General features: G+C 44.5%; 1 long non-coding RNA gene across 4 annotated transcripts in view; it reads left to right on the top strand.

Annotated features, from left to right (window-relative positions):
* LOC127927491 (uncharacterized) overlaps nt 1-12,476 on the top strand; it is a 52,930-nt gene that overhangs the window by 2,607 nt on the left and 37,847 nt on the right. The gene's annotated exons all lie outside the window — the stretch shown is intronic.

Below are 12,476 nucleotides of genomic sequence, written 5' to 3'. Positions count from 1 at the left end.
TGTGGTAGCGCAACAAAGTGTGTGGTCTCGCGGCTTGGCGCAGCCAGGGTCTCACGGTCGGACGAAGTTGGCTCCAGATCACTGGAATGCGCATAGCGTTTTGATCTCTTTTATAAACACAACGGTCGCTCATTAACTAAATGACACTTGTCTATTTTAACATAGAACCGTGAACCAACCATAATGTTAAATGAAACTGATTTTGAGAAAGGTTTCTGTAGTTAACTGGGGTTTTTGCCTTTTGGAGGAGAGAATGGACAGCCTGGTCTCATAGACTAGACGTAACATATCAACACTCAAATCAGAATATGTTAGGTTTGGTATGGTTATATAAGACAGAAGGTTACTTAATGCAGAAACGAAAGGAGGGTGGTATAACACAAACCCAAAGGTTCATCCCTATGGTTGCGTTCGAATCTCATCACGGACAACTTTAGCAATTTAGCTAATTAGCAACTTTGCAACTACTTAGCATGTTAGCTAACCCAAAGCCTTTAACCCCACTAGGGTATGTGGGACGCTAGGATCCCACCTGGCCAACATCCAGTGAAATTGCAATAAAATGCCAAATTCAAATACAGAAATACTCATAAAAATTCAGAAAACATACAAGTATTTTACATAGGTTTAAAGATGAACTTCTTGCGAATCCTACCACGGTGTCAGATTTTTAAATGACGGCGAAAGCATACCTTACGATTTTTGAGAACATCGCCCAGCAGACGAATCATTACAAACAGTAACCAGCCAAGTAGAAGAGTTACACAAGTCAGAAATAGAGATAAAATTAATCAGTTACCTTTGATGATCTTCATATGGTTGCACTCAGAAGATATTCATTTACTCAATAAATGTTAGTTTTTTTCCGATAGTCTCTCTTTATATCCAAAAACCTCAGTTTTGTTTGCGCGTTTTCTTCAGTAATCCACAGGCTCAAACGCAGTCACAACAGGCAGACAAAAACATCCAAATTGTATCCGTAAAGTTCATAGAAACATGTCAAACAATGTTTATATTCAATCCTCAGGTTGTTTTTAGCCTAAATAATCAATAATATTTCAACCGGACAAAAACTGCGTCAATATAAAAGGTAAACAAGAAAGGCACTCTGTCGCGTGCATGAAAAAGCTCTGTGACACTGCAGGGTCCACTCATTCAGACTGCTCTTACTCCCTCATTTTTCAGAATACAAGCCTGAAACAATTTCTAAAGACTGTTGATATCTAGTGGAAGGCATAGGAACTGCAATTTGAGTCCTAAATCAATGGATACTGTAATGGCATTGAATAGAAAACTACTACAACAACAAAAAAATCCTACTTCCTGAATGGATTTTTCTCAGGTTTTCGCCTGCCAAATCAGTTCTGTTATACTCACAGACACAATTTTAACAGTTTTGGAAACTTTAGAGTGTTTTCTATCAAAATCTACTAATTATATGCATATCCTATCTTCTGGGCCTGAGTAGCAGGCAGTTTAATTTGGGCACGCTTTTCATCCAGAATTCCAAATGCTGCCCCCTAACCTAGAGATGTTAACTTCTTCGATATAGGGGGCGCTCTTTTAATTTTGGGATAAAAATGTTCCCGTTTTAAACAAGATATTTTGTCACGAAAAGATGCTCGACTATGCATATAATTGACAGCTTTGGAAAGAAAACACTCTGACGTTTCCAAAACTGCAAAGATATTATCTGTGAGTGCCACAGAACTGATGCTACAGTCGAAACCAAGATGAAATTTCAAACAGGAAATGCCCCAGATTTTGAAGGCGCTGTGTTCCAATGTCTCCTTATATGGCTGTGAATGCGCCAGGGAATGAATGAGCTTACACTTTCTGTCGTTTCCCCAAGTTGTCTGCAGCATTGTGATATATTTGTAGGCATATCATTGGAAGATTGACCATTTTACACTACATCTACCAGGTGCTCGCTTGGTGTCCTCCGTCGCAATTATTGCGTAATCTCCAGCTGCGTGTATTTTTTCATTTGCTTCCGAGGAGAAACCCAACTGCCACGAATGATTTATCATCGAATAGATATGTAAAAAACACCTTGAGGATGATTCTAAACAATGTTTGCCATGTTTCTGACGATATTATGGAGTTAATTTGGAAAAAGGTTTGGCGTTGTAATGACTGAATTTTCGTTTTTCTTTCTTAGCAAAACATGATGAACAAAACCAAGCGATTTCTCCTACACAAATAATATTTTTTGAAAAACTGAACATTTGCTATCTAACTGAGAGTCTCCTCATTGAAAACATCCGAAGTTCTTCAAAGGTAAATTATTTTATTTGAATGCTTTTCTTGTTTTTGTGAAAATGTTGCCTGCTGAATTATAGGCTTAATGCTATGCTACCTATCAATACTCTTACACAAATGCTTGTGTAGCTATGGTTGAAAAGCATATTTTGAAAATCTGAGATGACAGTGTTGTTAACAAAAGGCTAAGCTTGTGAGTGAATATATTTCTTTCATTTCATTAGCGATTTTCATGAATAGTTAACGTTGCGTTATGGTAATGAGCTTGAGGCTATGATTACGCTCCCGGATATGGGATTGCTCGACGCAAGAAGTTAACCTAACTTCTAACCCTAGACTTAAAGGAAAGATTCACCCATTTCTGAGTGATGTTCTATCCATTCCTGGGTCATTTCATGTTTTCATGTGTATCTGAGCTATTGCCATTCTAGCAGGCAGAAATTAGGCTGGTATGACGTAGCATTGTGATAAAGCTGCTCTCACAACACTGGAAGTTAATAAGAATACAACTTTTGGATTGTGAAAACGTCTAACGTACATGTCCGATTTCAATACAGGTCGATGTAAACGCGGGAGGTTGTCTTCTCTTGAATGAGCCATTACAGTATTCCTACCTTGAGAGATGTGTAATTTAACAGTGGGTCCACCACATTGTCTGCCTCTTCAGTCCAGGGTGCATTGCATGGTGCCATTGCATGGCCGTTGTGAATGTCAGACTCCACTCTGTGAGGCACATCGATCTGCAGGTTGAACATGGTGACATTGTTGTCTCCTAAATGGATAGTGCAGTTTGTTTAGGCTATTTTACAGCCAACTAGCTACTTCACATGCTGATAATGCACTTTGGTATTACGTTTGCTAGCTATATAGCTAGCCAGCCAGCAAAAAGAGCATTGCATTGTGGGTTTTGTCGTTGACTTGAGCTGCAACAGATTTCCACAACAATTTCCATGTTGCTCCCGACCTTATTATAACGATGAAAATAAATATTTGTTCACAAAATATATTGTTCTCGCATATAAGTGTTATTTAGCACTGTAAATTATAGGAATTAGTGGTTTTGGTGGATCTTTCTTTTAACCCTAACTTTAACCCAAAGCCTAGCTAACGTTAGCCACAACAAATTAGAATTCGTAACATATCATACGAATTGTAAATCATAACATATACGAAATGGATGATGGACTTCCACAAATTAATACATATACTAATTTGAGCATCTCGGATGTTTGTTTACTATGGTACATCTACCCCTGAGTCTAGGTTGGAGGGGTGGTATGTGAGGAGAGGGGGAATTCTTGTGTGTTTTGGAATGCGATTACCCAGGGGAGAACCCATGACTGAAAAGAGGGAGAGAAGGGGCCAGAAGGAAGAATGAGGCAAGTTCTGAAAGGACTACACACATTCCTCGGATTCCTCATTAGTTCTAAATGGCATTTGGGTTGCTTACATGTTGTTTCGTCTTCACATGATACTGTCTATGCTGATGGATCTGCTGACTGACAGCCCAGTGTCCAAGGGAAAGTAGTCAGATGACGAAGACTAACTAGGCTACTCGCACTCTCACCTATTTTACACCAAAACTACTGTTTCTTTCACTCAAAGGTCAGTCTTTTAAAGAAATAGAAAAAGGCACATGATTATGCTACCACCAGCACATTTCTTTGTTTGCACTGCAACATTGTAGATATAGCCTGAGCCTAATGTAAAATGCGGTTAGTTTGGATTTCTGGCCTGTTTTTTTTCCAATCCTTTCCAACAGGTAGAGAGAGGTATGGTAGGCTACAGGTGTAGGTTATTCATTTGACCAGTTTCTCACAACAGGAAAATAATCCTGCAGCAACAGGAAATTTAAATTATTGTGTGGATTATAATTAAAGGACATGTTTGTAGGTGTTATTTTTAAACTGTGAACACACTACATGTTTGCATTTCCTTTGACGACACGGTGGTCAAATTAAGATCCTACACCTGTACAATGGTTTTCGCTAAGGGTCAAAATACCTGACAAAATACCTGACAACAATCTCCTAAATATTCCAACTATCCACTGTCATAAAGAAAGTAGACAGAATGTACATTTTATCAAAGCATATTGCCAGTTAGCCTATGCTCAGTGGTGTAAAGTACTTATGTAGCACTTTATTACAGTATTTTTTACTTAAGTTGTTTTTTGGGGTATCGGTACTTTACTATTTATATTTTTAACAACTTTTACTTTTACTTCACTACATTCCTAAAGAAAAATAATGTACTTTTTACTCCATACATTTTCCCTGACACCCAAACATACTGGTTACATTTTGAGTGCTTAGCAGGACGGGAAATTGGTCCAATTCACGCACTTATCAAGAGAACATCCCTGGTCATCTCCACTGCCTCTGATCTGCCGGACTCACTAAACACCAATACTTTGTTTGTAAATGATGTGTTGCCTCTGGCTGACCGTAAATGTAAAAAACAAGAAGATCATGCCATTTGGTTAATATAAGGAATTTGAAATTATATAATTTAAAGTATATTTTTTACAATTAAGATACTTAAGTATATTTTAAACTAAATACTTTCAGACTTTTACTCAAGTGGTATTTTACTGGGTGACGTTAATTTTTATTTGAGTCATTTTCTATTACGGTATCTTTACTTTGGGCCAGTAACCGGAAGGTTGCTGGATCGAATCCCTGAGCTGACAAGGTAAAAATCTGCCTTTCTGCCCCTGAACAAGGCAGTTAACCAACTGTTCCCCGGGCGCCGAAGACGTGGATGTCGATTAAGGCAGTCCCCCCCACCTCTCTGATGGAGGACACATTTCAGTTGAATACATTGTTGGACAACTGACTAGGTATCCCCCTTTCCAATTGGGTACTTTTCCCACCACTGCCTACGCTTCCCCAAATATTTCAAGTAGATAAATGCAGAAATGAAAATATGAGACACACGTAATAGATATCAGTAATGAATATAATAGTGTAGCATCAAAGGCATATGTCTACCAGAGTTTACTATGGTTAGAGCAGTAATGGTGGTGCTTGATTAGCATAAAATCATCTGAGATTGTCCACTCTTCGACGCCTGCCTACAAAAGCAATCGCCCACTCACAAATGACAATTATTCCAATGAGCAACCGATCCTGAAGTGGGATTCTATCAGCTCTCAGCACCCACATCAGACTGGAATGACTAGTCTACCACACATTCCTCAACATTTCATGTTGCAATGAAAAGAGGAGAACTTGTGGTGCGTTTGGTGTGTGTGTGTGTAGACTTGTGGATGTGTGTTACAGTTAGTGATGTGCAGGCGGCAGTATCTCCTGTACTGTAGGTGTGTTTGTCTGTTTCCCTCCCCATAGGGGCAGTGTTTAACTGTTACCCCCCATAGGGGCAGTGTTTAACTGTTTCCCTCCCCATAGGGGCAGTGTTTAACTGTTACCCTCCCTATAGGGGCAGTATTTTTACTGTTTCCCTCCCCATAGGGGCAGTGTTAAACTGTTTCCCTCCCCATAGGGGCAGTGTTTTACTGTTTCCCTTCACATAAGGGCAGTGTTTTACTGTTTCCCTCCCCATAGGGGCAGTGTTAAACTGTTTCCCTCCCCATAGGGGCAGTGTTTTACTGTTTCCCTTCACATAAGGGCAGTGTTTTACTGTTTCCCTCCCCATAGGGCCAGTGTTTAACTGTTTCCCTTCACATACGGGCAGTGTTTAACTGTTTCCCTCCACATAGGGTCAGTGTTTAACTGTTTCCCTCCCCATAGGGGCAGTGTTTAACTGTTTCCCTCCACATAGGGTCAGTGTTTAACTGTTTCCCTCCACATAGGGCAGTGTTAAACTGTTTCCCTCGCCATAGGGCCAGTGTTTAACTGTTTCCCTTCACATAGGGCCAGTGTTTAACTGTTTCCCTCCACATAGGGTCAGTGTTTAACTGTTTCCCTCCCCATAGGGGCAGTGTTTAACTGTTTCCCTTCCCATAGGGGCAGTGTTTAACTGTTTCCCTCCACATAGGGTCAGTGTTTAACTGTTTCCCTCCCCATAGGGTCAGTGTTAAACTGTTTCCCTCCCCATAGGGGCAGTGTTAAACTGTTTCCCTCCACATAGGGTCAGTGTTTAACTGTTTCCCTCCCCATAGGGGCAGTGTTTAACTGTTTCCATCCACATAGGGTCGGTGTTTAACTGTTTCCCTCCCCATAGGGTCAGTGTTTAACTGTTTCCCTCCCCATAGGGGCAGTGTTTAACTGTTTCCATCCACATAGGGTCGGTGTTTAACTGTTTCCCTCCCCATAGGGTCAGTGTTTAACTGTTTCCCTCCCCATAGGGGCAGTGTTTTACTGTTACCCTCCCCATAGGGGCAGTGTTTTACTGTCCCCCCCAATAGGGGCAGTGTTTTACTGTTTCCCTCCCAATAGGGGCAGTGTTTAACTGTTTCCCTCCCCATAGGGGAAGTGTTTTACTGTTTCCCTTCACATAGGGTCAGTGTTTAACTGTTTCCCTCCCCATAGGGGCAGTGTTTTACTGTTACCCTCCCCATAGGGGCAGTGTTTTACTGTTTCCCCCCCCAATAGGGGCAGTGTTTTACTGTTTCCCTCCCAATAGGGGCAGTGTTTAACTGTTTCCCTCCCCATAGGGGCAGTGTTTAACTGTTTCCCTCCCATAGGGGAAGTGTTTTACTGTTTCCCTTCACATATGGTCAGTATTTAACTGTTTCCCTCCCCATAGGGGCAGTGTTTTAACTGTTTCCCTCCCCATAGGGGCAGTGTTTAACTGTTACCCTCCCCATAGGGGCAGTGTTTTACTGTTTCCCTCCCCATAGGGGCAGTGTTTTAACTGTTTCCCTCCCCATAGGGGCAGTGTTTTACTGTTTCCCTCCCCATAGGGGCAGTGTTTTACTGTTTCCCTCCCCATAGGGGCAGTGTTTTACTGTTTCCCTCCCCATAGGGGCAGTGTTTTACTGTTTCCCTCCCAATAGGGGCAGTGTTTAACTGTTTCCCTCCCCATAGGGGCAGTGTTTTACTGTTTCCCTCCCCATAGGGGCAGTGTTTTACTGTTTCCCTCCCAATAGGGGCAGTGTTTAACTGTTTCCCTCCCCATAGGGGCAGTGTTTTACTGTTTCCCTCCCCATAGGGGCAGTGTTTTACTGTTTCCCTCCCAATAGGGGCAGTGTTTAACTGTTTCCCTCCCCATAGGGGCAGTGTTTAACTGTTTCCCTCCCCATAGGGGAAGTGTTTTACTGTTTCCCTTCACATATGGTCAGTATTTAACTGTTTCCCTCCCCATAGGGGCAGTGTTTTAACTGTTTCCCTCCCCATAGGGGCAGTGTTTAACTGTTACCCTCCCCATAGGGGCAGTGTTTTACTGTTTCCCTCCCCATAGGGGCAGTGTTTTAACTGTTTCCCTCCCCATAGGGGCAGTGTTTAACTGTTACCCTCCCCATAGGGGCAGTGTTTTACTGTTTCCCTCCCCATAGGGGCAGTGTTTTACTGTTACCCTCCCCATAGGGGCAGTGTTTTACTGTTTCCCCCAATAGGGGCAGTGTTTTACTGTTTCCCTCCCAATAGGGGCAGTGTTTAACTGTTTCCCTCCCCATAGGGGCAGTGTTTAACTGTTTCCCTCCCCATAGGGGAAGTGTTTTACTGTTTCCCTTCACATATGGTCAGTAGTTAACTGTTTCCCTCCCCATAGGGGCAGTGTTTTAACTGTTTCCCTCCCCATAGGGGCAGTGTTTAACTGTTTCCCTCCCCATAGGGGCAGTGTTTAACTGTTTCCCTCCCCATAGGGGCAGTGTTTTACTGTTTCGCTCCACATAGGGTCAGTGTTTAACTGTTTCCCTCCCCATAGGGGCAGTGTTTTACTGTTACCCTCCCCATAGGGGCAGTGTTTTACTTCCCCCATAGGGGCAGTGTTTTACTGCCCCCCCATAGGGGCAGTGTTTTACTGTTTATCTCCACATAGGGGCAGTGTTTAACTGTTTCCCTCCCCATAGGGGCAGTGTTTAACTGTTACCCTCCCTATAGGGGCAGTATTTTTACTGTTCCCCCCCATAGGGGCAGTGTTTTACTGTTTCCCTCCCCATAGGGGCAGTGTTAAACTGTTTCCCTCCCCATAGGGGCAGTGTTTTACTGTTTCCCTTCACATAAGGGCAGTGTTTTACTGTTTCCCTCCCCATAGGGCCAGTGTTTAACTGTTTCCCTCCACATAGGGTCAGTGTTTAACTGTTTCCCCCCCCATAGGGTCAGTGTTAAACTGTTTCCCTCGCCATAGGGGCAGTGTTTTACTGTTTCCCTTCACATACGGGCAGTGTTTAACTGTTTCCCTCCACATAGGGTCAGTGTTTAACTGTTTCCCTCCCCATAGGGGCAGTGTTTAACTGTTTCCCTCCACATAGGGTCAGTGTTTAACTGTTTCCCCCCCCATAGGGTCAGTGTTAAACTGTTTCCCTCGCCATAGGGGCAGTGTTTTACTGTTTCCCTTCACATAAGGGCAGTGTTTTACTGTTTCCCTTCACATAAGGGCAGTGTTTTACTGTTTCCCTCCCCATAGGGCCAGTGTTTTACTGTTTCCCTCCCCATAGGGCCAGTGTTTAACTGTTTCCCTTCACATAGGGCCAGTGTTTAACTGTTTCCCTCCACATAGGGTCAGTGTTTTACTGTTTCCCTTCACATAGGGTCAGTGTTTAACTGTTTCCCTCCACATAGGGTCGGTGTTTAACTGTTTCCCTTCCCATAGGGGCAGTGTTTAACTGTTTCCCTCCACATAGGGGCAGTGTTTAACTGTTTCCCTCCACATAGGGTCAGTGTTTAACTGTTTCCCTCCCCATAGGGTCAGTGTTAAACTGTTTCCCTCCCCATAGGGGCAGTGTTTAACTGTTTCCCTCCACATAGGGTCAGTGTTTAACTGTTTCCCTCCCCATAGGGGCAGTGTTTAACTGTTTCCCTCCACATAGGGTCGGTGTTTAACTGTTTCCCTCCCCATAGGGTCAGTGTTTAACTGTTTCCCTCCCCATAGGGGCAGTGTTTTACTGTTCCCCCCCAATAGGGGCAGTGTTTTACTGTTTCCCTCCCCATAGGGGCAGTGTTTTACTGTTTCCCTTCACCTAGGGTCAGTGTTTAACTGTTTCCCTCCCCATAGGGGCAGTGTTTAACTGTTTCCCTCCCCATAGGGGAAGTGTTTTACTGTTTCCCTTCACATAGGGTCAGTGTTTAACTGTTTCCCTCCCCATAGGGGCAGTGTTTTACTGTTTCCCTCCCCATAGGGGCAGTGTTTTACTGTTACCCTCCCCATAGGGGCAGTGTTTTACTGTCCCCCCATAGGGGCAGTGTTTTACTGTTCCCCCCAATAGGGGCAGTGTTTTACTGTTACCCTCCCCATAGGGGCAGTGTTTTACTGTTACCCTCCCCATAGGGGCAGTGTTTTACTGTTACCCTCCCCATAGGGGCAGTGTTTTACTGTTACCCTCCCCATAGGGGCAGTGTTTTACTGTTCCCCCCCAATAGGGGCAGTGTTTTACTGTTACCCTCCCCATAGGGGCAGTGTTTTACTGTTACCCTCCCCATAGGGGCAGTGTTTTACTGTCCCCCCATAGGGGCAGTGTTTTACTGTTTCCCCCCCATAGGGGCAGTGTTTTACTGTTTCCCTCCCCATAGGGGCAGTGTTTTACTGTTCCCCCAATAGGGGCAGTGTTTTACTGTTTCCCTCCCAATAGGGGCAGTGTTTAACTGTTACCCTCCCTATAGGGGCAGTATTTTTACTGTTCCCCCCCCATAGGGGCAGTGTTTTACTGTTTCCCTCCCCATAGGGGCAGTGTTAAACTGTTTCCCTCCCCATAGGGGCAGTGTTTTACTGTTTCCCTTCACATACGGGCAGTGTTTAACTGTTTCCCTCCACATAGGGTCAGTGTTTAACTGTTTCCCTCCCCATAAGGGCAGTGTTTTACTGTTTCCCTCCCCATAGGGCCAGTGTTTAACTGTTTCCCTTCACATAGGGCCAGTGTTTAACTGTTTCCCTCCACATAGGGTCAGTGTTTAACTGTTTCCCTCCCCATAGGGGCAGTGTTTAACTGTTTCCCTTCCCATAGGGGCAGTGTTTAACTGTTACCCTCCCCATAGGGGCAGTGTTTTACTGTTTCCCTCCCCATAGGGGCAGTGTTTTACTGTTACCCTCCCCATAGGGGCAGTGTTTTACTGTTTCCCCCCCAATAGGGGCAGTGTTTTACTGTTTCCCTCCCAATAGGGGCAGTGTTTAACTGTTTCCCTCCCCATAGGGGCAGTGTTTAACTGTTTCCCTCCCCATAGGGGAAGTGTTTTACTGTTTCCCTTCACATATGGTCAGTAGTTAACTGTTTCCCTCCCCATAGGGGCAGTGTTTTAACTGTTTCCCTCCCCATAGGGGCAGTGTTTAACTGTTTCCCTCCCCATAGGGGCAGTGTTTAACTGTTTCCCTCCCCATAGGGGCAGTGTTTTACTGTTTCGCTCCACATAGGGTCAGTGTTTAACTGTTTCCCTCCCCATAGGGGCAGTGTTTTACTGTTACCCTCCCCATAGGGGCAGTGTTTTACTTCCCCCCCCCCCATAGGGGCAGTGTTTTACTGCCCCCCCCATAGGGGCAGTGTTTTACTGTTTATCTCCACATAGGGGCAGTGTTTAACTGTTTCCCTCCCCATAGGGGCAGTGTTTAACTGTTACCCTCCCTATAGGGGCAGTATTTTTACTGTTCCCCCCCATAGGGGCAGTGTTTTACTGTTTCCCTCCCCATAGGGGCAGTGTTAAACTGTTTCCCTCCCCATAGGGGCAGTGTTTTACTGTTTCCCTTCACATAAGGGCAGTGTTTTACTGTTTCCCTCCCCATAGGGCCAGTGTTTAACTGTTTCCCTCCACATAGGGTCAGTGTTTAACTGTTTCCCCCCCCATAGGGTCAGTGTTAAACTGTTTCCCTCGCCATAGGGGCAGTGTTTTACTGTTTCCCTTCACATACGGGCAGTGTTTAACTGTTTCCCTCCACATAGGGTCAGTGTTTAACTGTTTCCCTCCCCATAGGGGCAGTGTTTAACTGTTTCCCTCCACATAGGGTCAGTGTTTAACTGTTTCCCCCCCCATAGGGTCAGTGTTAAACTGTTTCCCTCCCATAGGGGCAGTGTTTTACTGTTTCCCTTCACATAAGGGCAGTGTTTTACTGTTTCCCTTCACATAAGGGCAGTGTTTTACTGTTTCCTCCCCATAGGGCCAGTGTTTTACTGTTTCCCTCCCCATAGGGCCAGTGTTTAACTGTTTCCCTTCACATAGGGCCAGTGTTTAACTGTTTCCCTCCACATAGGGTCAGTGTTTTACTGTTTCCCTTCACATAGGGTCAGTGTTTAACTGTTTCCCTCCACATAGGGTCGGTGTTTAACTGTTTCCCTTCCCATAGGGGCAGTGTTTAACTGTTTCCCTCCACATAGGGGCAGTGTTTAACTGTTTCCCTCCACATAGGGTCAGTGTTTAACTGTTTCCCTCCCCATAGGGTCAGTGTTAAACTGTTTCCCTCCCCATAGGGGCAGTGTTTAACTGTTTCCCTCCACATAGGGTCAGTGTTTAACTGTTTCCCTCCCCATAGGGGCAGTGTTGAACTGTTTCCCTCCACATAGGGTCGGTGTTTAACTGTTTCCCTCCCCATAGGGTCAGTGTTTAACTGTTTCCTCCCCATAGGGGCAGTGTTTTACTGTTCCCCCCCAATAGGGGCAGTGTTTTACTGTTTCCCTCCCCATAGGGGCAGTGTTTTACTGTTTCCTTCACCTAGGGTCAGTGTTTAACTGTTTCCCTCCCCATAGGGGCAGTGTTTAACTGTTTCCCTCCCCATAGGGAAGTGTTTTACTGTTTCCCTTCACATAGGGTCAGTGTTTAACTGTTTCCCTCCCCATAGGGCAGTGTTTTACTGTTTCCCTCCCCATAGGGGCAGTGTTTTACTGTTACCCTCCCCATAGGGGCAGTGTTTTACTGTCCCCCCATAGGGGCAGTGTTTTACTGTTCCCCCCCAATAGGGGCAGTGTTTTACTGTTACCCTCCCCATAGGGGCAGTGTTTTACTGTTACCCTCCCCATAGGGGCAGTGTTTTACTGTTACCCTCCCCATAGGGGCAGTGTTTTACTGTTACCCTCCCCATAGGGCAGTGTTTTACTGTTCCCCCAATAGGGGCAGTGTTTTACTGTTACCCTCCCCATAGGGGCAGTGTTTTACTGTTACCCTCCCCAT

Source organism: Oncorhynchus keta, unplaced genomic scaffold (assembly GCF_023373465.1).
Source record: "Oncorhynchus keta strain PuntledgeMale-10-30-2019 unplaced genomic scaffold, Oket_V2 Un_scaffold_14384_pilon_pilon, whole genome shotgun sequence".
NCBI lineage: Eukaryota > Metazoa > Chordata > Actinopteri > Salmoniformes > Salmonidae > Oncorhynchus > Oncorhynchus keta.
Note: the sequence above shows the minus strand (reverse complement) of the source record. Positions and strands in the feature narration are given on the sequence as shown.